Below are 27,926 nucleotides of genomic sequence, written 5' to 3'. Positions count from 1 at the left end.
TCGTCTTGTATTATTGATGGTGTCTCAGAAACCCACGCAGACACGGGGAGAACGTGCAGACTCCGCACAGGCAGGGACCCGAGGCCGGAATTGAACCTGGGGCGCAGGAGCTGTGAAGCAACTATGCTAAACCACTGTGCCACCATGCTGCCCCTCTGGTATGTTTACCTCTGGTAGATAAACGTATGAAGGGATGTGGAATAAAAGGGGCAAATGGGTTTATGCCACAGATCAGCCCTAATGTTATTTAATACCTCAACAAGTTCAAGGTGCTGAAAGGCCCACTCATGTTATTAGCGCTGGGGCGTATCCAACACGTGGCTTTATAAAATCAGTGCAGAATGGAGTAAAGACAGAAGAGACTAAATGTCCAGCACATTGCGACAGTTCTATGAATGTGGGAAGAGAAATGGAAGGAAGCATTACTGGAATAGTAAATTACACAGAGATGCAACAGAACTGCACTAATCTGCAACTGCTGTCAACTCCTTACAAACACCTTCTGAAGGAACACATGGTGCGTCCAGGTCCTAGGACTCCATACTCCCCCACCTGCTGGTCGGATGCTAGAACTACAACAGTAAAACATAAAACTTATAATGCACATGCAGATCATAGATCATAGAATTTACAGTGACGATGAACTATTCATATTATATTCAGATGATAGTCTACCTATCATCACACCCGGTGTGATTCTAAGAAACCAGGCTTCCTGCTCGGCCTTCTAGCTGTAGCTCAGTTAGGAGCACTCTCACCTCCGAGTCTCTGGACTTCATTCCAGGACGAGAACACAAAAATGAAAGCGGAAACTCCATTTCTGATGCTCCGAGCGAGTGCTGTACTCTCAGAGATGCTGTCTTTAATACAAGATCTAGAGCCATGGCCTTATCTGTCCTTTCTGGTGTACGGAAAACATCCCTGACAGCATCCGGAGGATAAATAGGGGTTTTCAGGGGTGTCCAAAGCATCATGATCAATATTCATCCATTAAGCAACACCGTTTAAATTGATTATTTGGTTGTCATCACAATGCTGTTTATGGAATCTTGCTGTGCACACATAAGCTGCTGAGCTTCCACCATTATGGGCAGCACGGTAGCACAGTGTTTAGCACCTTTGCTTCACAGCTCCAGGATCCCAGGTTCGATTTCCCGCTGGGTCACTGTCTGTGTGGAGTCTGCACATGGGTTTCCTCCGAGTGCTCCGGTTTCCTCCTACTGTCCAAAGACGTACAGGTTAGGTGGCTTGGCCATACTAAATTGTCCTTAGTGTCCAAAAAAGGTTAGGTGGCATTACTGGGTTATGGGGATAGGGTGAAGGTAGGGCTTAAGTGCGGTGCTCTTTCCAAGGGCCGGTGCAGACTCGACGGGCCAAATGGGCTCCTTCTGCACTGTAAATTCTATGATGACAACAGCGACTACACTTCGAAGGTACTCCATTGGTTGACAAACCTTTGGGGATGTCCTGTGGTTGGGAAAGGTGCTAAATTAATGCAAATGTTACTTTCTGCAATGAAGTTCACTCAAATACATATCACTTCAATCAGGTATTCTGTCGTTGAGACATTCTTAACTTGTCAATAGCATACACACAGTACACGCGGCATAAACTTAAACGACAGGGAAATGTCTGCTGTTCCACTCCTGAGCTTGTGTTTATAGGCCCCAATTACAGTTGTGCCAACAGAAGTCAGTTTATTTTTCTTCTTAAAACCTGTTGATGTAGTTAAAGGAGTTAATGGCTAATGTACTAATGACTGGAGGGTGTGATCAATGATGTCAGATCACACGCAACTGGAAAGTGAGGAAGAAGGTTACAATGGGGTCCTGTTAATATCTGCCTCTGTACATAGCCAATAAATATTCAGCAGTATGCAGCGGCATTGTCCCCAGCTCTCTCTGATCAAAGGCTCCAAGAGCCCAGCTGTGACATTAATACAGTTAATAATCACGCCATTGGCATTAAAGGTTGCTAAGGTTGCCAGCGCGGAATAAGATTGAAATGGCCCTCCCCCACTGAATGCAATCAATGACAGAATAATTGAATAAATTTTCTCCCACCAGATTCGATTGGAAATGACAGGGTCACAATACTGCAGGCTGAGTGCACGAAGGTGCGAGTAGGCAGATGAAAATACTAAACACGCAAACACCTAATGTTTAGTTAAGTGAGGAGAAAAGGTTGATGCAGTGAAATAGAGGGAACAGGTTATACCTGTGATGAATGTAGAAAATTGGTATTTATATATTGTATTTTATGTCTGGTGAAGTGATGTATATTTATCCATTGCAGTAATGTTATTTATGAACCTAGGTTAAGATAGCCAGCCTCGGTGGCTACGGTGGTTAGCACTGCTGCTTCACAGCACCAGGGACCCGAGTTCGATTCCCGGCGTGGGTCACTGTCTGTGCCTGTACATTAATAATAATTGCTCAATGTCCCAAGTAGGATTCATAGAATTTATCATAGAATTTACAGCGCAGAAGGAGGCCATTCGGCCCATCGAGTCTGCACCGGCTCTTGGAAAGAGCACCCTACCCAAGCCCACCCCTCCACCCTATCCCCATAACCTAGTAACCCCACCCAACACTAAGGGCAATTTTGGACACTAAGGGCAATTTAGCATGGCCAACCCACCTAACCTGCACATCTTTGGACTGTGGGAGGAAACCGGAGCACCCGGAGGAAACCCACGCACACACGGGGAGGATGTGCAGACTCCGCACAGACAGTGACCCAAGCCGGAATCGAACCTGGGACCCTGGAGCTGTGAAGCAATTGTGCTATCCACAATGCTACCGTGCTGCCCCATTCAATGAAGTTACTGTGAAAAGCCTCTCATCGCCACATTCCGGCACCTGTTCGGGGAGGCCGGTATGGGAATTGAACCCGCGCTGCTGGCCTTGTTCTGCATTACAAACCGGCTGTTTAGCCCAGTGTGCTAAACTAGCCATGGTTCCCCCCGTGTCTGCGTGGGTTTCCTCCGGGTGCTCCGGTTTCCTCCCACAAGTCCCGAAAGACGATTTGTTCGGTGAATTGAACATTCTGAATTCTCCCTCAGTGTACCTGAACAGGAGCCGGAGTGTGGCGACTCGCGGATTTACGCAGTAACTCCATTGCAGTGTTAATGTAAGCCTACTTACGACGCTGATAAAGATTATTATCAGAAGAGAGCTTTTGGAAGTCGCCTCTGGATGTGAGAAATTCCATCCCTATCTCAATGGGGAATGTTCATCGTGGAGAGTGGTTTTCATCCATTGTGTAAAGCACCAGCAAAATACTGCAGAGGTTGCTGGTGATTCTTCAGTGCTCCGATTGCACTCTGAAATAGAAACCAGGAAGAGAAATGGTACTGGCAGGTATTCACCTTGGCGGTCGCCACAGGGGAAACATGAGATTAAAAGGTCAAGGTGTGAAGATCCATCATCCAGTGCATGTAACACCAGCCAAACTGAGCAATCAACCAAGGCCAGGTGTTACAGATGTTCCCTCAGCAGGTGATCCAGGGATGAGGTGCAGCAAACGCGGCCAGCACCATGGCGGTGCCAGTCTGTCAGAGACGACATCGCACTGGAAGATGATGTTCCAGAATAATCAGACACAAATCCATGCAGTAAAATGTTCCCCAGAAAATTCATGAAAGCCACTTTGGGATGGAGACATGCAAGCTCAGAGACAGATCAGCGGCGCACTAGACAGGCATCCACAAAGACACGGAAAATGTGATGTCGACGTGCAATGTATGCTAGAAATGATAGCAACTGACAGAGAAAGAGGTGATGCTCGCGACTGAAGTATTGCTAAATAATCCTGAATGTGCTGAGAATTACATGTCCAGGAAGCAGTCTCGGAGGGCGGAGCGGTGAGTATAAAGGGATTTACCTCGGGGTTCATGGCCCAGTCCCCGGGGAGCAGTCTCAGAGGGCGGAGCGGTGAGTATAAAGGAATTTAACACGGGGTTCATGGCCCAGTCCCCGGGGAGCAGTCTCGGAGGGCGGAGCAGTGAGTATAAAAGAATTTACCTCGGGGATTCACGGCCCAGTCCCCGGGGAGCAGTCTCGGAGGGCGGAATGGTGAGTATAAAGGAATTTACCTCAGGGATTCACGGCCCAGTCCCTGGGGAGCAGTCTCGGAGGGTGGAGCGGTGAGTATAAAGGGATTTACCTTGGGGATTCACGGCCCAGTGACCAGGAAGCAGTCTCGGAGGGTGGAGTGGTGAGTATAAATGGATTTACCTCAGGGATTTACGGCCCAGTCCCCGGGGGGCAGTCTCAGAGGGCGGAGCGGTGAGTATAAAGGAATTTACCTCGGGGATTCACGGCCCAGTCTCCAGGGAGCAGTCTCGGAGGGCGGAACGGTGAGTATAAAGGAATTTAACTCGGGATTCACGGCCCAGTGTCCAGGAAGCAGTCTCGGAGGCGGAGCAGTGAGTATAAAGGGATTTACCTCGGGGTTCATGGCCCAGTCCCCGGGGAGCAGTCTCGGAGGGTGGAGCGGTGAGTATAAAGGGATTTACCTTGGGGATTCACGGCCCAGTGTCCAGGAAGCAGTCTCGGAGGGTGGAGTGGTGAGTATAAATGGATTTACCTCAGGGATTCACGGCCCAGTCCCCGGGGAGCAGTCTCAGAGGGCAGAGCGGTGAGTATAAAGGGATTTACCTCGGGGATTCACGGCCCAGTGTCCAGGGAGCAATCACCGAGGGAGGAGCGGTGAGTATAAAGGAATTTACCTCGGGGATTCACGGCCCAGCCCCCGGGGAGCAGTCTCGGTGGGCGGAGCAGTGAGTATAAATGGATTTACCTCGGGGATTCACGGCCCAGTCCCCGGGGAGCAGTCTCGGAGGGCGGAATGATGAGTATAAAGGAATTTACCTCGGGGATTCACGGCCCAGTCCCCGGGGAGCAGTCTCGGAGGGCGGAGCGGTGAGTATAAAGGGATTTACCTCGGGGATTCACGGCCCAGTCCCCGGGGAGCAGTCTCAGAGGGCGGAGCGGTGAGTATAAAGGAATTTACCTCGTGGATTCACGGCCCAGTCTCCAGGGAGCAGTCTCGGAGGGCGGAACGGTGAGTGTAAAGGAATTTAACTCGGGATTCACGGGCCAGTCTCCAGGAAGCAGTCTCGGAGGGCGGGGCGGTGAGTATAAAGGAATTTACCTCGGGGATTCACGGCCCAGTGTCCAGGAAGCAGTCTCGGAGGCGGAGCAGTGAGTATAAAGGGATTTACCTCGGGGTTCATGGCCCAGTCCCCGGGGAGCAGTCTCGGAGGGTGGAGCGGTGAGTATAAAGGGATTTACCTTGGGGATTCACGGCCCAGTGTCCAGGAAGCAGTCTCGGAGGGTGGAGTGGTGAGTATAAATGGATTTACCTCAGGGATTCACGGCCCAGTCCCCGGGGAGCAGTCTCAGAGGGCAGAGCGGTGAGTATAAAGGGATTTACCTCGGGGATTCACGGCCCAGTGTCCAGGGAGCAATCACCGAGGGAGGAGCGGTGAGTATAAAGGAATTTACCTCGGGGATTCACGGCCCAGCCATCGGGGAGCAGTCTCGGTGGGCGGAGCAGTGAGTATAAAGGAATTTACCTCGGGGATTCACGGCCCAGTCCCCGGGGAGCAGTCTCGGTGGGCGGAGCAGTGAGTATAAAGGAATTTACCTCGGGGATTCATGGCCCAGTGTCCAGGAAGCAGTCTCAGAGGGTGGAGCGGTGAGTGTAAATGGATTTACCTCAGGGATTCACGGCCCAGTCCCCGGGGAGCAGTCTCGGAGGGCAGAGCGTTGAGTATAAAGGGATTTAGCTCAGGGATTCACGGCCCAGTCCCCGGGGAGCAGTCTCGGAGGGCGGAGCAGTGAGTATAAATGGATTTACCTCGGGGATTCACGGCCCAGTCCCCGGGGAGCAGTCTCGGAGGGCGGAATGATGAGTATAAAGGAATTTACCTCGGGGATTCACGGCCCAGTCCCCGGGGAGCAGTCTCGGAGGGCGGAGCGGTGAGTATAAAGGGATTTACCTCGGGGATTCACGGCCCAGTCCCCGGGGAGCAGTCTCAGAGGGCGGAGCGGTGAGTATAAAGGAATTTACCTCGTGGATTCACGGTCCAGTCTCCAGGGAGCAGTCTCGGAGGGCGGAACGGTGAGTGTAAAGGAATTTAACTCGGGATTCACGGGCCAGTCTCCAGGAAGCAGTCTCGGAGGGCAGGGCGGTGAGTATAAAGGAATTTACCTCGGGGATTCACGGCCCAGTCCCCAGGGAGCAGTCTCGGAGGGCTGAACGCTGGGTATAAAGGGATTTACCTCGGGGATTCACGGCCCAGTCCCCGGGAGCAGTCGCGGAGGGCGGAACGCTGGGTATGAAGGAATTTACCTCGGGTGAGTATCGCGGATGCCAGTTGAGCTGGAAAAAAACTGTAAAACTGGCATTATAGAAATGCTGTGACCTGATTGGCTGGTAGGGAGTCTGCATTAAAATTCAAAATCTAATTAAAACTAATGAATTAACTAAGCAGAGGGGTAACAAAACCGGAGGGCAGAGCTTGGTAAACTTATCATTAACATTTATAGTAGAAATCTAGCATTAGAGACCATATAGAGGGAAGCGGCCCTTTGAAATCCACACTGAGGCGTTCAAAGGGACGGGAAGCCTTTATCAGGTGCGCTTTCTCTGGCCTGCAGAAGTGCGGCTTGCACTCCGTGCAGATTTGGCAGTTTCTGATTACGGCCCTGACCTCCTCGATGGAGTAGGGCAGATTGCGGGTTTTAACGAAGTGGAAGAACCGGGTGACCCCCGGGTGGCAGAGGTTGTCATGGAGGGTCCGGAGTCCGTCTGCTTGTACACTGGCACAAGTGCCGCGGGACAGGGCACCAGGAGGCTCGTTGAGCTTCCCGGGACGATACAAGATCTCGTAATGAGAGGTGGAAAGCTCGATCCTCCACCGTAAGATCTTTTCATTCTTAATTTTGCCCTGCTGTGCAATGTCAAACATGAAGGCTACTGACCATTGGTCAGTGAGGAGAGTGAATCTCCTGCCGGCCAGGTAATGCCTCCAATGCCGCACAGCTTCGACGATGGCTTGGGCCTCCTTCTTGATGGAGGAATGGCGGATTTCTGAGGCGTGGAGGGTGCATGGAAAGAAGGCCACGGGTCTGCCTGCCAAATTGAGGGTGGCAGCCAGAGCTATGTCTGATGTGCGCTCTTGACCTGGAATGGGAGGGACTCATCGATTGCATGCATCGTCACCCTGGCGATGTCTGCTTGGATGTGACTGAAAGCCTGGCAGGCCTCTGCCGAGAGGGGAAAAACCGTGGACTGGATTAGTGGGCGGGCCTTGTCTGCATAATTGGGGACCCACTGGGCGTAATAAGAAAAGAAGCCCAGGCAATGTTTCAGGGCCTTGGGGCAGTGGGGGTGGGGAAACTCCATGAGGGGGCGCATGCGTTCGGGATCTGGGCCTATGATTCCATCATGCCCTCCGTAGCCGAGGATGGCTAGGCGATCGGTGCTAAACACGCATTTGTCCTTGTTATAGGTTAAGTTAAGGATTTTTCCGGTATGGAGGAATTTGCGAAGGTTGGTGTCGTGGTCCTGCTGGTCGTGGCCGCAGATGGTGACATTGTCGAGGTACGGGAACGTGGCCCGCAGACCGTACCGGTCAACCATTCGGTCCATCTCCCGTTGGCAGACCGAGACCCCATTTGTGACACCAAAGGGAACCCTTAGAAAGTGATAGAGCCGTCCATCTGCTTCAAATGCAGTGTACGTGCGGTCATCCGGGCGAATGGGGAGCTGGTGGTAGGTTGATATAAGGTCTACTGTGAGCAAAACCTTGTATTGCGCTATCTGGTTGACCATTTCAGATATGCGGGGGAGGGGGTACGCGTCGAGCTGCGTATACCTGTTGATGGTCTGACTGTAGTCTATGACCATCCTATGTTTCTCCCCGGTCTTTACAACCACCACTTGAGCTCTCCAGGGGCTGTTGCTGGCCTCGATAATGCCTTCCTTTAGTAACCGTTGGACTTCCGACCTAATGAAGGTCCGGTCCTGGGCACTGTACCGTCTGCTCCTAGTGGCGATGGGTTTGCAATCGGGGGTAAGGTTTGCAAACAGGGAAGGCGGGTCGACCTTGAGGGTCGTGAGGCCGCAGACAGTGAGGGGGGGTATGGGGCCGCCGAATTTGAACGTTAAACTTTGCAGGTTATACTGGAAGTCCAGTCCCAGGAGTGTGGCAGCGCAGAGATAGGGGAAGACGTAGAGTCGGAAGTTATTGAACTCCACCCTCTGGACCGTGAGGTTAGCTATGCAGTACCCCCCGGATCTCCACAGAGTGGAACCCAGAGGCCAGGGAGGTCTTTTGTTTAATCGGGTGTACAGCGAGGGCGCAGTGTCTTACCGTATTGGGGTGGATGAAGCTCTCCGTGCTCCCAGAGTCGATAAGCAGGATGTCTTGTGCCCGTTGATGAGTACCGACGTCGTAGCGGTTGAAAGCGTTCGGGGCCGAGACTGGTCCAGTGTCACTGAGGCAAGTTGTGGCAGAAGCTGAGAGATCTCGTCGGGCGATACACGGCCACCCGAGTCGGAATCCTGAGACGTCATCCAAGATGGCTGCCCCCATGAATCGTACATGGCCGGCTGGGAGATCTCATCAGGCGATACATGGCCAGCCGAGTCGGGGTCCTGAGACACCATCCAAGATGGCTGCCCCCATGAATTGCACATGGCCTGTGAGGGGAGGAATGGCAGCGCGCCCGGTTCACCTGTGGAGACAGTGGCGGCCAACGGGGCCTGGCATACTGCCACGAGGTGCCCCTTCTTCCCGTAGCCCTTGCAGATTGCGGATTGGGCCGGGCAGCGATGCCGGAGGTGTTTGTTTTGCCTGCAAAAATAGAATTGCCCCCCCCCCCGCCGGGGTTTCCTGGCTGCCGCACTGCACAAGCTTGTGGGGAATTTAGGAGTGCTTCGGAATCGGCCACGGGTGGAGTCCACCCTGTCCATGCGCGTACCGCGCGGTCGGGAATGTAGGCCTGGGCGTTACGGGCGACTACATCTAGGGAGAGCGCATGTTTCTGTGCCTCTTTAAGCCCTAGCGTGTCATTTTCCAGCAGTCGCTGGCGGACTTTAGAGGACAGCATGCCCGGCAACAAAAGCATCCCGTATTAAGAGTTCTGTGTGGTCATTGGCTGAGACTTGTGGTCAGTTACAATTTCTACCTAACACTAACAATGCGCGGTAAAAATCATCCAGTGATTCCCCTGGGATCTGCCGCCTGGTAGCTAAAAGATGCCGAGCGTATACCTGATTCACAGTGCGGATGTAGTGCTCTTTTAACAAAGTCATTGCGTCCTCAAAACCGTCCGCGTGTTCGATAAACGTGTAGATTTCTGGGCTCACCCTTGAGTGGAGGACTTGCATTTTCTGTTCCTCCGTGGGGGTAGTCGGGGCCGTCCTGATGTACCCGTTGAAACGTGCCAGCCAATGTTTAAAAGTTGCTGCTGCATTTTCCGCGTGGGGGTTGATTTGTAGACACTCTGGCTTGATGTGGAGAGCAGCCATTCTTCAATTTTGTTCATTAAATTGATGCACAATCAATCACTACTGAAGCGAGATTGTAGTCCAATTGAAGGCTTTAATGAACAATTAGTTACCCCAGCAGCTCCGGTACAGACTGACTGCTGTGGCTGAAACACAGACTCTTATACTCCGCCTGCTGGGCGGAACCAGCAGGCAGGTTCTACCACTCATACTACAGTGTAAGGTACACCCCACCTAGGTACCGCGGTACCCCTAATATAGCCTACCACATTGGCACCAATGACAGAGGCAGGAAGAGTGATGAGGCCTTGCATCAAGATTTCAGGGAGTTAGGTACAATCATCGTCAAACCCAGTGTCACGCCCCGCGGGTGTTGGGAAGGTGGCGGGGGCATGAATCGCGGCGTTCCTGATTGTGGGACCGTGTGTTGGCTTTCCTGATCACGGGAAGAAGTGCCCAATGGCACGACCGGCTTTTAAAAATGCCGGCCTTGACCGGCTTTCAGAATACCGGCCGTTCCGCGCTTGCGTGCCCCCTCAGCATTGAGCAGGCCCGGAGTTTATCAGAGCAGACCGCCTCCTCCTGACGCCAGTCCGCTGACCCAGGAGCAGAGCTGTTTTTTAATCGCTGGAGTATTCCCGGATGGAGCGGCGTCAGAGAACAGGTCACGCTGATGTCACATGTTCTGGGCGCGAGAGAGATTCCTCCACTGTGTAGCTGCCCGCAGCGCTGGTGTGAACTCCAGGGCCTCTGGTGAACAACCCATGGAGAAGAAGCTAAAAACAGGAAGAAAGCAGTATAAAGATGGCTACTTGAAGTATGGGTTATTAATTGTGCCAATGCAAATCAGGATGTAAAGCCCATGTGTGCTATATGCAGGGAAGTACTGGCAAATGAAAGTATAAAACCCTCGAAACTTCAAAGACGTTTGAAGACGAGTTCGAGGACAAACCTCTTTACTTTGTTCAACGGATGCAGTGAGACCTTAAATCATCAGCTGAAGTCATCATCAGAAATGTAACATTGAATGACAAAGCGAGTGAGATTGTGAGGAACACCTGTCACATTAAAGGTAAGTGAAAATGGTGAGTCGCGAAGGTCGGCTGGCGGGGTCGCGTACATCGGCTGACATGGATCTTCGGTTTGTATAAATGGGTCTCGGGCAAAAAAGTTTGAAAAATACTAAGGTAGGAGATTAAAAATCAGGACCTCTCGGGTTGTAATCTCTGGATTGCTCACAGTGCCACATGCTAGCGAGTATAGAAATAGGAGAATAGCGCAGTTGAATGCGTGGCTTAAGAGTTTGTGCAGGAGGGAGTGCTTTAGATTCCAGAACAACTGGGACCGTTTCTGAGGAAGGTGGGACCTGTACAAGCGGGACAGTCTACATCTGAACTAGAGCGGGACTAACATCCTTGCTAGCGGGTATGCTAGTGCTGTTGGGAGGAGTTTAAACTAATTCGGCAGAGAGAGGGGACGCAGACTGTTAGCAGAATAGGGACACTGTGCAACATGGAAAAGCAATCAGGTCAGAGGGAATACAGCAATAGTAAGTTTCAAGGGAGTAAGACAAGGCTGGATGGCCTCTATTTTAATACCAGGAGTATCACAGGGAAAACAGATGAGTTAAGGGTGAGGATTGACAGGTGGAATTGTGATGTAGAAGCTGTCACAGAGATGTGGCTGAGGGAGGGCAGGATTGGCAGCTCAACATTCCCAGGATGCAGGATCTTCAGATGAGTCAGAGGAAGGGATAAAAGAGGGAGAGGCATTGCATTATTAGTTAAGGAGTCCGTTATTGCGGTAAGGAGAGATGATGGGCGGGATTATCATTCCAGCTGCACTGGATATGTGGTGCGGTGCCACCCCCCGGATTCTCTGTCTCACCAGCATGGGCAGTCCCACGCTGTCGGGCTGCTGGAGCAACGGAGAATCCCGACAGCGGAGAATACAGCCCGATATCTTGGAGGGACATCAAATGAAGCATTGTGGGTAGAGCTTAGGAAGAGAAAAGGGACAGCTACATTGCAAGGGGTTTATTATAGACCCCCAGATAGTGGGAAATTGGGGAACAAATATGGCCGCAATTCGAGGAGGGGTGTAAAAATAGTAATAGGGTCATTATATTAGGTGATTTCAACTTTCCCAACATCATTTGGGATAGTCACTGTGGTAAAGGAGTGGAGTGGAGTTCTTAACATGTACACAGGAGAATTTTTTTAGCTCAATGTGTAGAGGGTCCAACAAGGGACGGTGCAGTGCTGGACCTAATTCTGGAGAATGAAGTCAGACAGGTGGCTGAGGTGTTGGTGGTGGGGGGTGAGGGTGGGTGGGGGGGAGGGGTGCTTTCTCTGAAGGCAGAAGGGCAGTTTAATAGGTTGGTGAAAAAGGCATGTGGGAAACGTGCCTTTTTCAATCGAGGCATAGATTACAAAAGCAGGGAGGCCATGTTGGAGTTGGATAGAACTTTGGTGAGGCCACAGCTGGAGTACTGTGTGCAATTCTGGTCGCCACATTATAGGAAGGATGTGATTGCACTGGAGGGGGTGCAGAGGCGATTCACCAGGATGTTGCCCGGGATGGAACATTTAAGTTATGAAGAAAGGTTGGATAGACTGGGGTTGTTTTCATTGATCAGAGAAGACTTAGGGGTGACCTGATCGGGGTGTACATGATTATGAGGGGCATGGACAGGGTGGATAGGGAGCAGCTGTTCCCTTTAGTGGAAGGGTTGGTTACGAGGGGACACAAGTTCAAGGTGAAGGGAAGGAGGTTTAGGGGGGATTTGAGGAAAATCTTTTTTACCCAGAGGGTGGTGACGGTCTGGAACGCTCTGCCTGGGAGGGTGGGAGAGGCGGGTCGCCTCACACCCTTTAAAAAGTACCTGGACGAGCACTTGGCACATCGTAACATTCGAGGCTGTGGATCAAGTGCTGGCATGTGAGATTAGGTGTTTTTCATGTGTCGGTGCAGACTCGATGGGCCGAATGGGCCTCTTCAATGCTGTATTATTCTGTGATTCTGTGATACATTGTCAACCATGTTAAGATTGTCAGTTGGGCTCACAGTGTGGTGCATTTGCATGTATGGCTACAAATATTAATACACAGAGCCTTGTTCTTTGCAGAGGTGTACAGGATGCTAAAAGATATGGATAAAGTAGACGTGGAGCAGATGCTTCCTCTTGTGGGGAATTCTAAAATGAGAGGTCATAATCTTAGAATGAGAGGTAGCAAATTTAAAACAGATTTGAGGAGAAACTACTTCTCCCAAAGGGTTGTGAATCTGTGGAATTCGCTATCCCAAAGTGCGGTGGATGCTGGGACAGTGAGTAAATTTAAGGAGGAGTTAGTTGGATAGATTTTTAATTGGTAATGGGTTGAAGGGTGATGGAGAATGGGCTGGGCGGTGTAATTGAGGCCAGGATGGGATCAGCCATGATCACATTGAGGGTGCTCAGGCTCGGAGGGCTAAATTGTCGACTCCTGCTCCTTGGCCATGTGTTCTCGGGAGGAGATGCTCTGGCTAATTTCGCAATCCAGATGTCGGTCTGTAACAAAGGGGGTAAAAGATGAGGAACATATCAGCCATGTTGGAATGGCGGATTCTGCTCATATATCTTATGAACTTTTGAACACATTGCGCCTGTTTCAGCTAACAAAATAAGTGACAGCCATTCACTGGTTCATTCCTCAGGGCAATGCCTTGAATAATCTGAATTAAACTGCCTGGTTTAAATTTCAAGCGAAGCTTGGCAGTTATCTGTCAGTCATCATTTGCCATGGCAACGCCTCTACCAATCAGAATCCACTTGCCAACCAATCAGCATTCACTTCTCATATAATATTAAAAGTTGCTCCTTTTACATTTCGGATACTCAAGCAATACTCAAGTACTGTGCGATCAAATGGCTCCCTGCTTTAGTCACTAATACTCTCAGTGCCACTCCCTTTGTCTTATGCTCCATGGCACATTTATCATTTAACATCTCCTGCCCTCGGACCTATCCCTGACATTCAATTTTTCCCACCTGATCTTCACCTCTTTTTTCAACAGCATGAAACACGAGCTCTGTTTCTCTCTCCACAGTTGCTGCCAGACCTGCTGAGCTTTTCCCAGCATTTTCTGTTTCGATCCCCATAGTGACTCTTCTGACACCTCCAAAAATGGAATAAGGTGAGGCCCCACTTTCAATGCCTGTATTCGTTCGTGATTGAAATTGAATCATTGCAATCTTCCTGGTCCCAATCCCTGCCATCACATTTTCTCCTGTAAGATCCAGGCGAGTGACCATAAGGGATCACGGATAAGAAACAAAATGAATGAACTTACTCGAGACACTCGCCACTCCCGCACCTGGTCCACATTCTGAATGGGGTATTTATGTGCTAGGGTACCCCCGGTTCAGGATTTAGCACCACCCCCTTATCGGGAGATATCATACTCCGGTGAGGCCACAGGGAACCTGATGCTACAGACCCCGAGGCCTTGGGGTGGGTTATAACACCTTCATTCACCAGTCTAACATTATCTTGTGTGTCGACATAATGTCTGCCTCAACCACTAAATTTTTAGGCAAATTCCACAACGGCAGCACGGTAGCACAAGTGGGTAGCACTGTGGCTTCACAGCGCCAGGGTCCCAGGTTCGATTCCCCGCTGGGTCACTGTCTGTGCGGAGTCTGCACGTTCTCCCTGTGTCTGTGTGGGTTTCCTCCGGGTGCTCCGTTTTCCTCCCACAGTCCGAAGACGTGCTGGTTAGGTGGATTGGCCATGATAAATTGCCCTTGGTGATCAAAAAGGTAAGGAGGGGTTATTGGGTTAGGGGGATAGGGTGGAAGTGAGGGCGTAAGTGGGTCGGTGCAGACTCGATGGGCCGGATGACCTCCTTCTGCGCTGTATGTTCTATGTCTCAGTTCTCTGTTAAAAATGTTTCATTTGGATTTGGGTTGGATTTCAGTTTATTGTACCGAGGTGCAGTGAAAGGTATTGTTCTGCGCACAGGTCCAGACATATCATTCCATGCATTTAAAAAATACACAGGGCATACATAAATACACAATGTAAATACATAGACACAGGCATAGGGTGAAACATACAGGAGTGTAGTGCTACTCAGTACAGAAGATGCGTGAAGAGATCAGATCAGTCCATAACAGATACATTTAGGAGTCTGGTAAGAGCGGGGAAGAAGCTGTTTTTGAATCTGTTAGTGCGTGATCTCAGGCGTTTGTATCTCCTGCCCGATGGGAAAGGTTGGAAGGGATGTTTGATTCTGCTGCTCGCTTTCCCAAGGCAGCGGGAGGTGTAGACAGAGTGATGGACTGGGCTGTGTTCACGACTCTGTAGTTTCTTACGGTCTTGGGCCGAGCAGTTGTCATACCAGGCTGTGATTTATCTTCTGTTTGAAATCTTACATTTAATTTTGTGATTTCATTGTGAGGCAGTTAAGTGGTTAATTCGTGACAATTTCCCTTTCGGAAATAGGGCATCCTTTCAAATTGGGCAAAGTGTGACAGCAAGATGATTAAGAGGATAGACACAGAGCAGGTCCGGAGGCATTAATTAAAATTAACAGTTTAAACAGTTCACTAACTAGATTGTTAAAGGGGGTTTAGAAGGTTTTATCTTAGATCATGCGTGGCCATGAATGAGACCAATTGCTTGTAGTTCCTTTGCCACATGGAGCTTCAGGACACTTTAAGTCTCTTGGGGGATTGGGGGGGGGGGGGGGACCACAGATATTCAGGAAGTGTTCCTCCAGTTGCTTCAGCTCAATCTCAGGATTTCTGAGCTTCAGATGCAGCTGGAGTCAATGCAGGGCATCGACGAGGATGGGAGTTTTCTGGTTCGGAAGTAATCACTGCTGTCGGGTGCTGCTTACAATTTGATAGGTCTGAAGAAGTCTTTCCAGGGATAGGTACGTTAAATGTAAGTGAGTAAAGTAAAGCAAAGTCACCCCATAGTCCCGGATGACCATAGGTGATTTCCCCTTTGAGGGAGAGAGCTGACTGGTGGTGATTTAACCTGAGGGCCACCACACCTCAGGCGAGGGGCCTTCATGAATAACCTCAAGGTTTTTCAGGTTAAATGTAATTCTTTATTGACTAATAGAACCAATTACAATATTTACAGATTGCTGGGACACACAGCTCTGTCCAACACTCAAGTGACTCTGGGTGTGGGTCGTGTGTTCTCTTACTGTGTGAACTGGACTGGACTGGCCTATACTCAGTCTAACAATTAACCCCAAATGTGCCATCCCATTATACAATGCTTTTCCCAAACCTTTATTCACTCTATTTGTTGGCTATATTACCGTCTGACAATGTTTTTACCACATTCACTGTATTAATAATAATCTTTATTGTCACAAGTAGGCTTACATTAACACTGCAATGAAGTTACTGTGAAAAGCCCCCAGTCGCCACATTCCGGCGCCCGTTCGGGTACACTGAGGAAGAATTCAGAATGTCCAAATTATCCAATAGCACGTCTTTCGGAACTTGTGGGAGGAAACTGGAGCACCCGGAGGAAACCCACGCAGACACAGGGAGAACATGCAGACTCAAGCGGGGAATCGAACCTGGGACCCTGGAGCTGTGAAGCAACAGTGCTAACTGCTGTGCTACCGTGCTGCCCACAAGTTGCTACATTACCTCCATTACCCCATTGCCATTATCCTATCTCCCTTCTCGAAATAAAAGTTTCAGCTGGTTTGGAGACCACTTGACCCTTCGGTGTCTTGTTTTCATCACTGTCGGAGGAATGGTAAGCTCTTGACGAGCTTTCTGAAGTTCAAGATGGCACCGGCATTAAACTGGAGGCAAAGTGGTTTTCCGCCCTTGCCGGTTTCGGCAGGCTCTGCTACACCATCGATCGCGTTCAGCTTGGGAACAACGCTTTCAACAATAGCTGCCTGGATTGGCTGCCTGCAGGGTTCAGGAGCTCAGTCTTTTATTTTAAGGTTCAAGATTTGTCGAATCCTGGCTTTTACTTGTCTTCAGCTGGGGTTTGAAAAGTCGCATATCCCCTGGAGCATTCAATTAAACACTGTATTAAAATTTATAGATCTTCATCATGACCTGGACTTTATATTCTACACTTGCTGTGATAAAACATCAGCTTTTGTTCCAGCGTAATCAGTGAGACGCTGCCTTTAATACTCTGTGAACATGTATTTCCAAATCGCTCTGTTCTTCTGCAGTATCCAGCTTGCTTTTACACAGGTCATAGGTTAACAAAACGGCTTTGCTTGTATGACCAGAAAGCCACCTCATCTGAGTAGAATTCACAAATCAATAAAAATAGCGAAGCAGGTTAACAAAGCCATTTGACAAAAAGAGCAAACAAAGCACTGCAGATCATTCCTATTGGGATACGGCTCGCACCATCGAGACGAACAAGAGCGTCAGGCACATGGGAACGCCATCACCAGCGGGTTCCCCGCCACGTCGCACACCCTCCTGTCTTGGAAAGAGATCACCTTTTGTGACTTGATGAAGCCAGCGGGAAGAGAACAGAGGTTTATTGAGCTACATGCAATATTCTGTTGAAGGCAGCAACTCGCTTCCAGTACAGTCCTTGCTGGGAGAGCTAATACACACCAGGCCCTGTTTTGGGCCGGCTTTTATGTTTCTTTGTAATGAGCTCCAGTTGGGTCTGCCCCCTATCTCGGAAGCTCATACTCCACGAGTCCTATTGGTCGGGGGGTGGGGGTGGAATCAACAGTGGTTTCCCCATGGTCCTCAGGGCTATAACAACCCTTCCCTCCAAAGTCTGAAAGCAACCCATGGGTTCCATGGACACGCGGCTGGCACCGTTCCTTTATAATTCCCGCACAAAGCCACATGTGATGACGGGAATCACCCTTGTGGAGCAGTTGATGAGAACCCGGTTGAATCTCACGTTTCCATGCCTCGGCAGGGTAATGGAGTTGTAGCAGGAGATACAGAAGGGGCACGTCAACTTGGGGATGCCAGGGTAATAATTTTGCTCAGAGATTGCAATCTTTGCCCCCAGTTTTGGGGATGGGGCACTTTAGTTCCTCCGCTCCATGCTGGTTATCTGACTGTCTATCTGGCTGCATCACAGCCTGGTATGGCAACTGCTCGGCCCAGGACCGCAAGAAACTTCAGAGAGTCGTGAACACCGCCCAGTCCATCACACGAACCTGCCTCCCATCCATTGACTCCATCTACACCTCCCGCTGCCTGGGGAAAGCGGGCAGCATAATCAAAGACCCCTCCCACCCGGCTTACTCACTCTTCCAACTTCTTCCATCGGGCAGGAGATACAGAAGTCTGAGAACACGCACGAACAGACTCAAAAACAGCTTCTTCCCCACTGTCACCAGACTCCTAAATGATCATCCGATGCCGGTGCTTATGTAGTTTCATTGTATAGCTTGTGTTGCCCTATTATGTATTTTCTTTTATTCCCTTTTCTTCCCATGTACTTAATGATCTGTTGAGCTGCTCGCAGAACAATACTTTTCACTGTACCTCGGTACACGTGACAATAAACAAAGAAATCCAAATCTGCTCTTGCTGGAATGGATGCTGTGATCCAGATGCCTGGGTCCCCAGGCTGGGGGCAGTTCCTGGCACAGAGGAGGCGTCAATACTGCCGGCTGGGCATCGCGAAGCACGGGCTCTCGCATCTTCAGGTGGTCCAAACGCTTTTGTTGAACCATCCCCTGAACCTGGACTTTGTACGAGACCGGACCTGTTCCCTCCAGCACGGAGCGTAGGAACTAAAGTGCCCCATCCCCAAAACTGGGGGCAAAGACTGCAATCTCTGAGTGAAATTATCACCCTGGCGTCCCCAAGTTGACGTGCCTCTTCTGTATCTCCTGCTACAACTCCATTACCCTGCCGAGGCATGGAAATGTGAGATTCAACCGGGTTCTCATCAACTGCTCCACAAGGGTGATTCCCGTCATCACATGTGGCTTTGTGCGGGAATTATAAAGGAACGGTGCCAGCCGCGTGTCCATGGAACCCATGGGTTGTTTTTTTATGCCCCTTTTTGAGGGTCTGGACTGTACTTGCTGCCCGACTGTTGGAGGACGGATGATACAAGGTGGTTCAAATGTGCAGAATGTGCATTTTTAAACACAGTAAATCCTTCCGTGGTGAACAGCATCCCATTATCTGTTACCAGGACCTCAGGGATCCCATGGGTGCTAATGAGCCCCGGAGCTTCTCTATCTGGATGCTGTCGGGGCCACCCTGTTCACCGCTCGCCACTTTGAGTGGGCATCCACGATGACGAGGAACATGGACCCCATGAATGGTTCTGCGAAACCTGCATGTAGACGCAGTGACGGGTGTCCTGGCCATTCCCAGGGATGAAGTGAGGTCACGTACGGAGCCTCTGATGCTCCTTGCACGCCAGGCAGCTGTGCATGACCCTCTTGGTTTCTCTATCGATGCCGGGCCACCAGACATAACTACGGGCCAACATCTCATCTTAGAGGTGCCAGGTGCCCACTGTGGAGGTCCTGCAGCAGAGACTCCTAACCCTGCAGTGGGATGACCACGCAAACTCCCCACAATATAATGCCGACTTCCACGCCGAGGTGCACAAACCTCTGGGCAAAAAGTCGGAGGGCTACAGGAAAGGCACCCTTTTCTCCACCGCTCAACAGCATGAGGTGAAGTTTCCCAAGTCCTGGAACCCGTTGTGTCCATACGCGCTCCTGGGAGCCATCATTGGCAAGGTATCCATAAAGTGGAGAGCCGCAACCAAGTCATCCACCACCGGGGGGCACTCATGGACAATGGAAGACAGCTGAGGCTGTCGACATGGGCGGTGGCAAAATTAACATTCATACACAGCGAGTAGAAGGGCCCGCCATTGAATTCTAGCTGATGTGATGGGTGGGATTCCCTTATCCTGCCTAAAGAGGTCGGGCAGTGTCTTGTGGTCTGTCAATATGGAGAAATGCTGCCCATATTAATGTAATGGTGGATTTTCTTGACACCAAATATCACTGTCAAGCCTTCCTTCTCCATTTGAGCGTAACGCGCTCTGCGTCCGCCAGGGTCCTTGAAGTGAGTACAATGGGGCGCCCTATGCCGTCATCCCATCTGTGGGCCAACACCACCCCAATACCATAGGGGAGGCATTGCATGTCAGGATTAGCGGCCAAGCTGGATCATTGTCCATGAGGAGCTGTGGGGACGACAAACGCTTTTTTCCTCCGGAGAATGCTCTGTCCTGTGAATGTGCCCCGGAACCACTCCCATTCCTTCCTCAACAATACGTGGAGCGGAGCTTATACAGTGGCCTGGTTTGCAATGAGCCTCCCATAGTAATTAACCAGGACTCGGAATTACTGGATTTGAAATGAAAAATGAAATGAAAATCACTTATTGTCACAAGTAGGCTTCATATGAAGTTACTGTGAAAAGCCCCTAGTCGCCACATTCCGCCACCTGTTCGGGGAGGCTGCTACGGGATTTCAGTGATGTTCTTTGGGATTGGGGGCCCCTTTTTTAGCCCAAACCTTATCTTCGACCATCCCTGTCCACCCTGTAACCTAAATAGGTCACCGCTCCAGCATGAAACACACACTTGCTCCCTTTTAGCTGGGAACCGATTTGGGAAAACTACCAGAGCAAGTCTTGCAAGATGTCCATATGCTCCTTCACCACAGTGATTAGATGGTCCAGATCAATGGCCACCTTCAGTCGGCCCTGCAAGATATACTCCATTAGCATTGTTGGAAAATCACCGAAACCGATGAAACCCCGAACGGAAGGAGGGTGTATTCAAATAACCCCCTGTGGGTGTTAATGGTCTCAAATTTCCTCGATTCTGGGTCTAGTTCCACTTGTAAGTAAGCATGGCTCATGTCAAACTTCGTAGTTCTGCTTAGAAATTCTCCATTTTAGGCATTGGGCACCGGTCGAGGTGTGAAGCCCTGTTCACTGTGAGATGAAAATGTCCTCAGAGTCGGACAGATTTGTCGGGCTTCATTACTGGCACCACAGGCGCGGCCCATCCCGCAAACTGTAACGGGCGTATGAGCTTTGGCAAGCAATGCATCAGGGACAGGCCTCACCCTAAAATACCGGGGTAGAGCATCAGGATCCACCTAGATATGGGCCTTGGCTCCCTGTATCCTGCCCAGACCCCCCTGGAACACTTTGGGGTATTTGCCCAGCACATCATGCAGATTCCTGATGCCTACCTCAAAGACCTGTTGCCAATTGAAACGGAGGACTCACAGCCAGTCGCCCCAGCAAATTGGGACCGGTCCGTGTACCACAATAAAGGGAAGATGGACTGACTGTTGCCCATGCATTACCGGAGTCAGGGTGGACCCCACCATATTCAAATGCTGACCACGATGGGCCGCCAACCTCGCCTTGGTGTCGTGCAACGTCAGCTGTACAATCCCTGCGCGGAGTTGCTGAAATGTTCACTGGTCCATGATGGAGAACACAAGTGCCCATTTTCCATCATCACGGAGTGACCAACGACCTGTACTGTGATCCAGACCAACATTACCTTCAGTTGCAGTTCCGTTGCATGAAACGGTCCTCCTCATCTGGGCGGGTTTGGGGGCTGGGTGGGGAGTGGGGGGCTCGTGGCAAGCTCTGGTTCACGGTGATGTTTGTGGCTGTCGTGGATGGCAGTCTCTGCACCAAAATTGGCAGCTCTGAAATCATGAGCCAGCCAACCACACATTTGGCAATCTGGCCAGCATATAAGGGGCTGGTTTAGCACAGTGAGCTAAACAGTGCGGGTTCAATTCCGGTGGCAGCTTCCCCGAACAGGCGCCGGAATGTGGCGAGTAGGGGCTTTTCACAGTAACTTCATTGAAGATGACTTGTGACAAGAAGCGATTATTATTATTATTCTCAGGGGAGGTGTCCCACCCTTGTCGCCAAGGTAGGCACAAACATAGTGATATTTTATCGGTGGACTAGTGATCCCGAGTCCCAGGGCAGGATTCTCCGACCCCCCTGCCGGGTTGGAGAATCCCCAGGGGGCGGCGCGAAACCCGCCCCAGCGCCCTGAAACCGGCTGCCGTCTTCTCCGGTGCCGTTTTTCGGGCGGAGGCGGGATTCACGCCACGCCGGTCGGGGGCCAATGGCAGCGGCCCTCCCGGCAATTCTCTGGGCCCCGATGGGCCGAGTGGCCAGCCGCTTCTGGCCAGTCCCACCGGCGTGAATCACTCACCTCTGACACAGGCGGGACCTGGCAGGTAAGTCGGCAGGGGCGGTCCTCGGCGGGCCGTGGGGGGGATCTGACCCCGGTTGGGGGGGGGGGGGGGGGGGGGGGAGGGCGCAGGATGACACCGGGAGTAGAAGTTATACCATTCGGGAAAGACTGAGTGCGTTACCAGAAGACATAGGAGCAGAATTAGGCCACTCGGCCCATCGAGCCTGCTCCGCTATTCAATCATGGCTGATATTTTCTCATCCCCATTCTCCTGCCTTCTCCCCATAACCCCTGAGCCCCTTATTAATCAAGAACCTATCTATCTCTGTCTTAAAAATTGGCCTCCACAGCCTTCTGTGGCAAAGAGTTCCACAAATTCACCACCCTCTGGCTGAAGAAATTCCTCCTCATCTCTGTTTTAAAGGATTGTCCCTTTAGTCTCAGATGGTGTCCTCTGGTTCTAGTTTTTCCTACAAGTGGAAACATCCTCTCCACGTCCACTATATCCAGGCCTCGCAGTATCTTGTAAGTTTCAATAAGATCCCCCCCTCATCCTTCCAAACTCCAACAAGTACAGACCCAAAGTCCTTAAACGTTCCTCATACGACAAGTTCTTCATTCCAGGGATCATTCTTGTGAACCTCCTCTGGACCCTTTCCAAGGCCAGCACATCCTTCCTTAGATACGGGGCCCAAAACTGCGCACAATACTCCAAATGGGGTCTGACCAGAGCCTTATACAGCCTCAGCAGTACATCCCTGGTCTTGTATTCTAGCCCTCTAGATATGAATGCTAACATTGCATTTGTCTTCCTAACTGCCAACTGAACCTGCACATTAACCTTAAAAGAATTGTGAGCAAGGACTCCCAAGTCCCTTTTGTGCTTCTGCTTTCTGAAGCATTTCCCCATTTAGAAAATAGTCTATGCCAAAATTCCTCCTTCCAAAGTGCATAACCTCACACTTTTCCACATTGTATTTCATCTGCCACTTCATTGCCCACACTCCGAGCCTGTCCAAGTTCTTCTGCAGCCCGCTTGCTTCCTCAATGCTACCTGTCCCTCTACAGATCTTTGTATCATCTGTAAACTTAGTAACAGTGCCTTCAGTACCTTCTTCCAGATCATTAATGTATATTGTAAAAAGTTGTGGTCCCAGCACTGACCCCTGAGGCACACCACTAGTCACCGGCTGCCATCCTGGAAAAGACCCCTTTATCCCACTCTCTGCCTCCTCCCAGTCAGCCAATCCTCTATCCATGCCAGGATCTTACCCTGAACACCATGAGCTCTGAACTTATTTTACAGTCTCCTATGCGGTACCTTGTCAAAGGCCTTCTGGAAATCTAAATAAATCACGTCCACTTGTTCTCCTTTGTCTAACTTCCTTGTTACCTCCTCAAAGAACTCTAACAGATTTGTCAGACATGACCTCCCCTTGACGAAGCCATGCTGACTCACTCCTATTTTACCATACACTTCCAAGTACTTCGCGATCTCATCTTTAATAACAGACTCTAAAATCTTACCAATGACCGAAGTCAGGCTAACCGGCCTATAATTTCCCATCTGCTGCCTCCCTCCCTTCTTAAACAGTAGTGTTACATTAGCCACCTTCCAGTCCTCTGAGACCCTTCCTGTCTCCAGTGATTCCTGAAAGATCATCACCAATGCCTCCACAATTTCCTCAGCTATCTCTTTTAGAACCTTGGGGTGAAGTCCATCCGGTCCAGGTGACTTATCCACCTTCAGATCTTTCAGTTTCCCCAGAACCTTCTCCTTAGTAATGGTCACTGCACTCACCTCTGGCACCTGGTTCTCCTGGAGCTCTGGCATCACACTGGTGTCTTCCACCGTGAAGACTGATGCAAAGTAACTATTCAGTTCATCTGCCATTTCTTTGTTTCCTATTATTACTTCTCCAGCCACATTTTCTAGTGGTCCAATGTCTATTTTTGCCTCTCTCTTACCTTTTATATTTGAAAAAATCTCTTCCTATCTTCCTTTATATTACAAGCTAGCTTGCACTCATACTTCATCTTCTCCCCCTTATTGCTTTTTTAGTTGTCCTCTGCTCATTTTTAAAGGCTTCCCAATCCTCTGGTTTCCCACTAATGCTCACCACTTTGTATGCTTTTTCTTTAGCCTTTATGCCGTCCTTGACATCGCTCGTCAGCCATGGTTGCCTTGTCCTTCCCTTCGCATGTTTCCTCCTCCTTGGGATGAATTTCTGTTGTGCCACCCTAATAACCCCCAAAAACTCCTGCCATTGCTGTTCCACTGTCTTCCCTGCTAGGCTCCTTTACCAATCAATTCTGGCCAGCTCCTCCCTCAGACATAGGAGCAGAATTAGGGCACTTGGTCCATCGAGTCTGTTCTGCCATTCAATCATGGCTGATATTTTCTCATCCACATTCTCGTGCCTTCTCCCCATAATCTCTGATGTCTTTGTCGTTACTCTTATTTAATTGTAAAACCGTTACATCTGATTGCAGCTTCTCCCTCTCAAACTGCAGGGTAAATTCTATCATATTGTGGTCACTGCTCCCTAAAGGTTCCTTCACCTTAAGTTCCCTAATCAAGTCTGCCTCATTCCACATCACCAAATCCAGAATTGCCTGTTCCCGAGTAGGCTCTGTCACAAGCTGCTCCAAAAAAACATCTCTTAGACATTCCACAAATTCCACTTCTTGGGATCCACGACCAACCTGATTTTCCCAGTTTACCTGCATATTGAAGTCCCCCATGATTATTGTAATATTGCCTTTTTTACATGTCTTTTCTATCGCCTGATTTATTTTCTGCCCCACATCCTGACTACTGCTAGGGGGCCTGTACATAACTCCCATCAGGGTTTTTTTACCTTTGCGATTCCTCAACTCTACCCACAGAGATTCTATGCCTTCTGATCCTATATCGCTCTTTGCTATCGATTTAGCTTCATTCCTTCCTAACAATGCAACCCCGCCCCCTTTGCCCATCTGCCTGTCCTTTCGATAGGACATATATCCTTGGATATTTAGATCCCAGCCCTGATCCCCTTGCAGCCACGTTTCTGTGATGCCCACAACATCGTACCGGCCAATTTCAATGTGCACATCAAGCTCATTTACCATATGTCATGATATTCAAACACACACATCATGATAGACACACCAACAGACAAATCAGAACACACAACACCACAACCAATCACAGAAAGATATAAAAGCACAAACACGACACCTGGTGGTCAGTATTAGCTGGAGACAAGGACCAGGACAGACCTGCTACACGACACACTCAGGGAGACAGCACGTGCAGAGTATCCAGAACGAACTGTAGATCAGAGTTAAAATAAAATAGAGTTGTACCACATACAACTGTGTTGGCTCATCTGTGCACCAGAGAACCCAACACCACATGGTACAGGAGTGGATCGATACCTGCCGGCATACCTCAGTGTACAGAGACAACCAGCAGTGCCCAGGCAAAATGATAGCGCTCCCGGTTCCGCAGCCGCTCCAGTGCCACGGCGATCACCACGAAAACTGGCGGCGATTCCGGCAATGGTTCGAATTGTTCCTGGTGGCAGCTGAACTCCAAGACCTGGATGATAGCGAAAAAATTGAATTTCTCCTCACCATCGCCGGTGCAAGGGCAAGAGAAATATTCACAAGGTTCAGGTTCTTCAGGAGGCAGCAAAGGTACGATTACCAGTCAGTCCTGGACAAATTCTCCAAGTACTGTGAAGAAAACGCAATCCAATCGGCAAGTAAAGGTAAGAAAAGCGGCAGTACTCACCTCGTGGCTGGGATCCCGGAGCCCGAATTCCCAGAGGCCGAAATCCCGGGCCTGAGAGAGGGCTGGGTCGAGGTCGGTGGCCATCTTGCTAAAGGTATCACGCTAGCACAGTTGCGCGAGCAGAGCGCAGAACCGGAAGTTTCGTTTGCGCATGCGCGAGATGCTGTGCATGCGCAGTCAAGAAAACGGCCATCGGTAAAGGAACAGCGATCTGAGCATGCGCAGTCGCTTCCTACGTGCTACATACCGAGCGTCAGGATGTCAGAGGCCCCAGACCGCACCAATTTAAAGGGGAAACGTCCCAAATCCAATTTAAAAGGGAAACGTCCCAAATCAAAAAAACAAAAATCTGTTAAAGCTGTAAAACAACCTTCCCTCACCTGGAATGACAGCACATTGCCGCAAATTGACCCAGGAGATGAATTTGACCTCCGAAGAACCCTCCGACAAGCAGTTACCTACGCACAAGCCGATGATTCCGACCTCGAATACTTCGATGACGATCTTTACAGTGTTTCCGGACCTCGCGAGCCCAATGATAGCTCCGTGGTCCTATACGACTATGACTCGGACGAACCTTTCGTGTTGCACATTGGCGGCCCCCACATTGAATCCGACGCAGATGCGGATTCATTTTTCGGATTTGAGGATCTTCAATCCAGCAGATATGACATCCCAACTTATCAGTACCGGATGATGCTGCAGCCTGACATTAACAGACAGGGAGCGGTGCAAGCACACGGAGAGCGCCCTGCTGCCACACAGAGCGTGGTCCACGTCCCGCTCAACGTTCCCGACTCTATGAAAGAAGACATGCAAGACTCCAGAGCGCAGTCCTCGCATGAACCAGAAGTGACTCCAGAGTCACAAGCCTCCACAGCAAGCTCGTGGACAGACTCCACAATTGCAGAAACGCAAGACTCCAGAGCGCAGTCCTTGCACGAACAAGAAGTGACTCCAGAGTCACAAGCCTCCACAGAGAGCTCGTGGACAGCCTCCATGATAGAAGAAACGCAAGACTCCAATGTGCGGTCCTTGCAGGAACAAGACCATGAGGGTCTAGCAACCTCTCCTGATCAACCAGCGGCAGACGATGCAAGTCTGCCATGCTCACGTGAACAGCAAGAAGGCTATAACAGCCTACCATGCTCCACTACACAGCAGCATGACCATGACGGTCTCTCATGCTACAATGAAGGGCACAGCGCTGAAGACTGTTCAAGCCCAACTGAAGACAAGCCAAAGGAATCGCCTCTTCCAAGCCCGAAGAAAAAAGGTTTATGCGCTGACCTTCAGGATCATTATAGCCGAACAGAGATTAATAATGCTGCACGGTCACAGAAGGATGCTGAGGATTTGCTAAAGAAATTAATTGAATGTTTAACTTGCAAGGAGCAGACTGAGAATTGCCAGTGTTTTAGTACGGATCGAAAAAATGGACAAGACATTGATCCTCAGGTAATGGAAATAACACAACCTGAATCATATCTACAGCAGGGACAAATGTCTCCCTTCAACACAACGCCGCAAAGTCCCAACTTCGGAGACCAGCAGTTAGTCAGTAATGACGCTTCAAACCTTGAGGGGAACATTAATTGCATTGAACCTATACACACTCCACTGATAAATGAGCAGAACATTGGAGCAAGAATCCTGAGGACACCGACATCGAGTAGCCAGATAACGAATTAAAAACCCGCAGCAGTTTCAAGTGAACCAAGTGTGCTTTCCACTAATGGTGAAGATGCAGATAAGGTCGACCCGATTATCCATTGTACCACACTAACCCCAGTGATTAAGCAGTTATGTATGGGGAGTATAATGTGGGCAATTGAGAACAGTAAAAGAGAGACTGTGACCATGCCAATCCCAGCAAAATCAGACCCAGAGATCATGAAGGCATGTACATTAGACAAAGATACATATGAGGTACCTGAGAAGAAAAGTGAAACGGAATGTTCTTTGGAAAATAGTACAATGTCGATAGAAACATTGGATCCTATATTCGAGACAATACATATGGGAGAATTTGGGGGTAATAAACAAGGTTCTGCAATGTCTGGGGGAAGATTTAAAATTCCAAAGAAGAAAAGCCCAAATGAAGGACAACGGCAAGACAATGACAGTCCACCGACATGGTGTGCACCACCAGATGAAAACTCTGACAATTTACCCAACCCTAGCAAACAGCAAGCTGCTAATGAGGATCTATCCACGGGATGTGAGACGAGTGACGACAGCATCCCACTTCCCATGCAAAAGGTGCAAGGTGACAGACCTCGCCTAGTGCGTACCGAGGCACTCGACGACCACGGTGGGACCACTGATGACTGCGGTGGTGGCGCACAGCTTCCACCCTCGATGGCTCGAGCCTCTCCACTGGTTGGTGCATTCCTGCATGTTCCGACTCCAGAAGTGCAGCTTCAGGGAATCTCGGCTGCCTC

The sequence above is a fragment of the Scyliorhinus torazame genome, chromosome 11 (assembly GCF_047496885.1).
Source record: "Scyliorhinus torazame isolate Kashiwa2021f chromosome 11, sScyTor2.1, whole genome shotgun sequence".
Classification (NCBI taxonomy): Eukaryota; Metazoa; Chordata; class Chondrichthyes; order Carcharhiniformes; family Scyliorhinidae; genus Scyliorhinus; species Scyliorhinus torazame.
Note: the sequence above shows the minus strand (reverse complement) of the source record.